The sequence below is a fragment of the Plectrocnemia conspersa genome, unplaced genomic scaffold (genome assembly GCF_051122295.1).
Source record: "Plectrocnemia conspersa isolate PC_06_02 unplaced genomic scaffold, ASM5112229v1 ptg000010l, whole genome shotgun sequence".
NCBI classification, from domain to species: domain Eukaryota; kingdom Metazoa; phylum Arthropoda; class Insecta; order Trichoptera; family Polycentropodidae; genus Plectrocnemia; species Plectrocnemia conspersa.
Genome location: NW_028277174.1, coordinates 18,584,706 through 18,591,625, shown reverse-complemented (window position 1 = coordinate 18,591,625; position 6,920 = coordinate 18,584,706).

Sequence of the window (6,920 nt, the reverse complement as noted above, 5' to 3'; positions counted from 1 at the left end):
TCAACAATTCTAAATAAAAAAGTAAAATACACAATAGAAAAAAATATTAATTTTAAGAAAACACCGGTAAAAGTCATCAGCATTCTATTTAACTCAGTGATTAGATTAAACTACTTTCCAACCCTATGAAAGGTTGCTCCAATTAAAATTTTACTAAAACCAGGCAAAGAACACGACGGTATTCCCTCCTACAGATCAAAGGTAACCTACCAGTTATGTCAAATAGAATTAACCAGACGGGTAATAGAGGAGCTTAATCCCTTAACAAAGCATTCATTTAGCTTAAAATAATCTACAAAAAAGCAAGTGTACAGGTTGACAAAATAAATCAATTTATAATAAAAAAAATATTGCTCAGTCGTATTCTTAGAAATAACTAAGACATTTGACAAAGTGTGGCACCCTGGACCACTCTACATAAATCAGAACTGATTTCATATATCTTCTTAATTTTAGCTGAAAGTTTACGCTTTTAAATCAAGATTGGAGAAGTATACACAAAATTGTACCAAATATCTCCTGAACCGATGCTGTTATACAAGATATTTGTCATACAAGATAGATCTTCCTTAGATGAACTCAAGTAGAATTGCTACATTTAACGATACTACAATAATGGCGTCTGATACAAATCCAAAAATAGCATTGAAAAGACTACGAGTCCATTTCTTAAAAGTCCGATGTTAACTTTCTAAATCAGATCTAATGAAAATAAATTGGTTATATTTTGGTTCGTCTTTTAATGCAATAAATTCTATTTTACAAGAAATCTTATACCAATTTAAATAACAAGCACACATTCATTAAATCAACAACATGATTGAGTGTATTTTGGGTAACGGTATACAATCATAAAAATATATGAGCACACATTATTAAACGAATGAATTCCCAGTATTTCTGGCATACAATAAAATCAAAGCTAGTCACACCTTTTTTGTACAGGTTCGTGAACGTCTACCGACCAAAACAATTTGCGTGACAAACTCGGCCTCTATTTTGGGATCATTTTTGTAATGAGTGGGCTTAGGGCCACGGTTTAAAGCTGGCCTTTTCGCCATTAAAAAATGCTCGCGTGCTCTCTACGGCGACACAACCCTTAAAGCTCCTTTCACGAGCTTTTTCACCTTTCCGTCGCGTTATGCAACGACAATACGCGTGTTTGTCGAATATAATGGGCTAAATCATATTATAATATGGTGTTGAATTGGGACTTTTGCCAGATTTGAATACGCTTAATTGAAAATTGCAATCGAATCGAACCGTCGCGTGTTGAACCAGGTTCGTGGTATTTGTGCGCCTTTAATTAAGTGTGACTTTCGCCAGTAACTTTACAGTGCTTATACTACAACTATACAATAAAGGTTAATGTGTATTTTAAAACTTATTTAATGATCTACTAAAGTTGTCAGAAAAAGGTTATTGTAACAAATATCTCAAGCACAGTATTTTTTTGTAGCAATAAAGTGTATTACTATTAATATATTATAGTAAAATATTTTTAAAAAGCAGTTAAAAATATTAACGATGTAGTGACGCAGGCTTCATAAAAAAATTAAGAGACACTGCAGACGCACGTCCCTAATAATATACATGGTGAGGATACGGCGAGTCCACATGACCTCGTATATAACGTGGTAGCAAAACCAGAAACAAAAAAAAACTCAACTCAAACCGCTAATTTTGTTGAGCCTCTAATACAAGCCCTCAAATATTTAATTATGGATGACTAAAATACGCGTTTCTAAATCATGAAATATATTAAAACATATGTTTGTTAAAAAATGCTGTAGCAAAAATTAGCTTTAAACTCCACTACTTGAGCTCTGCTCCTGATGCTGGAGTAAATCAATTCACTCAAGCTATTGTACGGGATATAAACGAAATGCAATTGTTAGAACTGTTAATTACAAATAAGTATAAAAGTCAAATGAAGTGCGAAAGCACTATTACTAATTAATAAAAAAAACAAGTATGAGAGCATCGATATAACTGACAATTTTGAAGTTTTGTAAGTTACATAGATTGTTTATGTAAATTAATAGTTTCTGTTTATATATAAATATTCTAGAATTCCAAGGGTTAACGCAAAAAAGTGTAATTATTATTTTATTATTAACAACATACTAATAATATTTAACACTATGATTTATAAAGTTAATGAATCTATTCCTCAAATATTTAATAACTTGCCTGCTGAATGAGCTTAGCTCTATGAGACTAGTTGGCTTTTGATAATATTTCAGAACACTTGAATAACTTTGTAGTCGATTACTTCTAAACACGCATTTGTTGAGTTCGCCCTTACTATTCTTAACGCTTTTAAATATTAATGTATACCGAAGCACTTGCGATTTTATGAAGACAAAATTGGATATGTCATCGTTGTATGCAAATGCATTTGTAGGTATAGGAACATACTGATATATTCTTTATGCAGACACTAGTGGAAATAAGTCGTATAGTGTTGCATGCAATATTCGATGTTGTGCCAGCAAGCTGTCGGGCAGTGTCAACACGTAAGTCGCGCAGTTGGTGAGCGACGGCTGAAACTTTCACGTACTACGTAACACACGTAGTATTATATACGTCACGGCGTTCGATGAACACTTTGCAGGAAATTGAATGTATCAAATGGAAAAATGCCGTCGAGTGCACTGCCATACGATATTGATACGTGCATTGTGACCTGTCGCTTTTATTTCACCCAAAGGCGGAATTATACTAAATGATCGAACTCTTTACTATGTTTTATTTGATGGACAATATTCGTTTTGTTTAATTTAAAAAATGTTTTAAATCAAACTAAACCTTTTGTCTACAAAAGAAGATTTAATCGTAATAAATAAAAAGTTATTGAACCGTAAGGAAAATAAAAATGTCGATATGTTGTCGAAAAATCAGTAGCATATACATATTCATATTGAACAGTTTAAGAAACACTTTGTATCTATAATAAAAAAAATCTCCAAAAAATAAAATAGTAGAAATACACATCTTTAATAAACAATACAATTTATTTTTTAAATTGTAAAGTTTAATAAAAAAAATGTGTAAATCTATAAAAAGCTGCAAATAAAAAAAATGATTTAGTTCAAGATATTTGCATATAAATTGTAGTCTTCGTATCTTAAATTGATATAAAACTATCACCGTAATCTTTAAAACATGTATTTGCTACGATTAATAAATGTGAAAAAAAATAAAATAAGCAATATACACGTAATACATAAAAAAAATAAGAAAATGAAATCAAGGTGCTTATTTAAAAAAATAATTTCATATGCTTAAAATAATAATTTAATATTTATTTTATAGCTGAGATAAATATAGTATGTATATTTATAAAAGTAGCTTTTTTTGTTATATAGTTTTATTTATATTCACTATAATTAAAGTAATTTATATACATTACAAATATTTATCAGTGGCTATTTTATTTAACATGAAAATGTAAAAATAGATTGTTATAAATGTATATGAATATAAAAGCTATAAATATTATCCTACTTTATATTGATGATTCAATTTTTATCAAATTGCAAGTTTAAACAGCAATACAACTAGAACTTCAGACAGCAATCGTCGAAATGTAAACTCAACCGCTTCCATTTACCTTAGCGAATTTTCAGCTCTATTCCTCTCGTGCTTTAATTTTTTGCTCGTTCCGTCTATATCGATCTTGTTTCTGCAGACGAACTAGAGCTTAACACGTCTAAAAACATGTCGGTAAAAAAAATGCATGTACACATGCTTAAAATAGTACATTAAGTTCTTCGTATTTGTGTGTGTATGTATAATACACATGCGACTGTTTGAATTTAATACCACGCAAAACCAGCGACTATTAAGTAATGTGATACTGATTTTAGTGTCAGTTATAGTATTCCTCACTGTTCAGGTATTACTGTGTAATTAGTATCTATTATAGTTATTAATCAGTGAGCCGACAGTGCTGCCAGCGCGGGCTGTTTCCTGTGCGAATTTCAACCCAATCCTGGCTTGTAAACACAACAAAAGTAATCAACGTGTTAATTATTATCAACGTATTAACGGCAAATTTATTCACAATTGTAATTAACTGTGTTTAAGCGGTAATGTTATGTATAATTACGGTCACGGTACAAGCTCGAATTTTGATATGTTGTTAAATTAATGTGCGGCAATAAATTTTACATATGAACATCTCCGCATAGATTTATAAATTATAATTAATTGCAAATTGCCATATAATTTAGTTATTACCGTGAACTATTTTTTAAAATTTATTATAAATATTATGGTAATATATTTATACGCTAAGTATTAATCAGGGACATACAACTTTGAAGATATTGACAAGGAAATACATTCAATTTATAACAAAAAAGTTTAAATAAAAAAATGCATACGTCATAGTAACCCAAATTTGTTGTATTAATTTAGATCAGTCCAAAATATAATTGTGACTTGTAAGATTTAAGGTTTAAAAAGGCGGACTTTATCTATACTTATATGAAATTTTAAATATTAGTGTGTATGTTTTAATATGTATATATTTAGCATACGAAATATGTGTGAATATTATGTAATAATGCCATAACGACACACTGAGAAAATCTGACAAGTCGTAATGGTTAGATTTCTAATAAATAAATAACATTTTATTTAAGTTAATACAATAGTTTTTTTACACTTCATAGAAGAAAAGTAAAAATATATATTTTTCGATGGAAACACGAGCTATTTTTGAACGCGCTTAAATGCATCCTTGCGCTTGGCAATCAATCTTGCCTTCGATGAGAAAAAAATAGTTTTGGAACCGCTGGTAGGGGTCAGCAGCCGACGACACCAACATCCGACGTATGAAAGTAATTTATCATTAGATTATTGGCTGTGCCGACCCTGGCGCGTCCTACATCCCAACAATCCAGCCAGCATCCATCTCTGCCTTTCGCGGACAACACCATTAAACTAAGTGACAGATTTACTTCCTCTTTGCTCGCCATATATAGATAAATCATATACGTATATACGCGAGTATACTTTAAAAATAGATGTGCCTTTTATTTCCAAGAAATGTGTATTAAAAGATTTAGTACATTGCGCTACTTGGACTAAAAAGTATTATAATCTTCTGAGTTTTTGTCCACTATAAATAGAATTTCATTTAACCGCACCTTTTAAGATTGTGATTATATGGGATATTGTATGACAAATTAAGTGCTTTTCTTTCTATCATTTTATTTACTATTCTGCTTTACTAGTAAGGAGCTCTATCGCCTAAATGTATTAGTTTTATTAGTTACATAATGAGTGAAAACGACGTTTTATATAACGATTATTTAATGAAAGTAATGTAAATACGGCTTTAATTTATTAGTTCATCTTGAATAAAAATGTATTGTACATCAAAATGATTTCAAAAGTTGGGATATTTTTGGATCAGCCCTCATATTTCACATTGTTATACGTGTATGTATGTATAAATCCTGAAATAGTGTTATAGTATATCCTGTGCTGGAACTCAAAAACTCATCATTGCCAGAGCGGAGTGAGGCTGAAGCTCTGGCTGAAAATACGACGGTCGTTCCCCGGCGAATATGACAAATTAACTGTCAAAAAACCATTTTTTTATTCCCCCGGCGGTATTCATGCCGTCCCGGTTCTTATCTTGGCCATCTTCATAATAAAAATTCAACCGAACCTTTCTCGTGCAGCTTGTAAGGGACGTGGTGCGATCACGTACCCTAGAATCGCCGTTTTGAAAGCAGGAGGAAAAATCTTTTAATACACTTTTGAAATGTTCGCATTTCCACGTTCTGCCAAATGTCTATGAGATGGTAGAAAAGGGAAGAATTTTCATTATAAGCACTCTGGATTAAATTTATTTTTGTTCTACAAATTCTATTGAATTGTATTAGAATATATTCAGTTATACTTGAATTTTCCAGTGTACTGGAAATTAACATTGTTTTATTGTAAGAGGAACAGAAAAATAATACTTTTATGATCAAAATATAGTAATGATATAAAATCATTGCTCATTGATTTAAAATCTACGTGTACCTCGACTATCAGATAAATGAAAAGACTGAAATAAATATTACCGAATAGTAAAATTAAAGGTTAGATAGATATACTAATAAGTATACTAATACTTCTACATATATAAAGTAGACCATGACTTATTTTTGTACTGTAAATACAAAAAAAATATTAAAGCAAATAATACAATTAAAAACACAAGAGATTTTCTGCTTAATTTAAAAATAGTTTACATTATAAAGTAAATACTTAATGTATATATGTACATATGTGTGGTAAATTCATACATAATAAATACATAGAAAACCATATTTTTTATTATATTAATTTATTATTATACTACTAAAAAATCAAATTCAAATGTTAATAAAAAAAAAAAGCAAATCAAAACTTATATTTTAATAAAATAATTCATATTTTAAATTTGCTGACATTTTAGAACAAATCAGATAATTTATTTATAATTTAGCTAATGAATTTTTCTGCTATTGAAAAAGCTCACTCGCTTTCCGTTGATGTTGGCTCCCTTGTGAGCAAAGATTTATAATATATAAAATATTTAAATTTTGATCCGTTTTCCGGTTGGTTGCAGAATTTTAAATTCACTTCGACAACTACATTTATTATTATTTTTTACCCGATATATAGAAAAATCTATTAGTTTATTAGTTATTTGTTTAACTTGTCTTTGATTGTCAACGTCATATTATTAAAATCTGAATCAGTTTTACCTTTATTGAATTTTTTGTATTCGATTCAAAACTACATATATAAATTAGAAAAATGTTGCTCTAATAAATTATTCAAATATATTTTTCCCCATTATTCAAATATATTTTTAGGAGCAACTTCGAAAAAAGTTTTCATACCCAAATTTGGGAATTCCCGGGTTG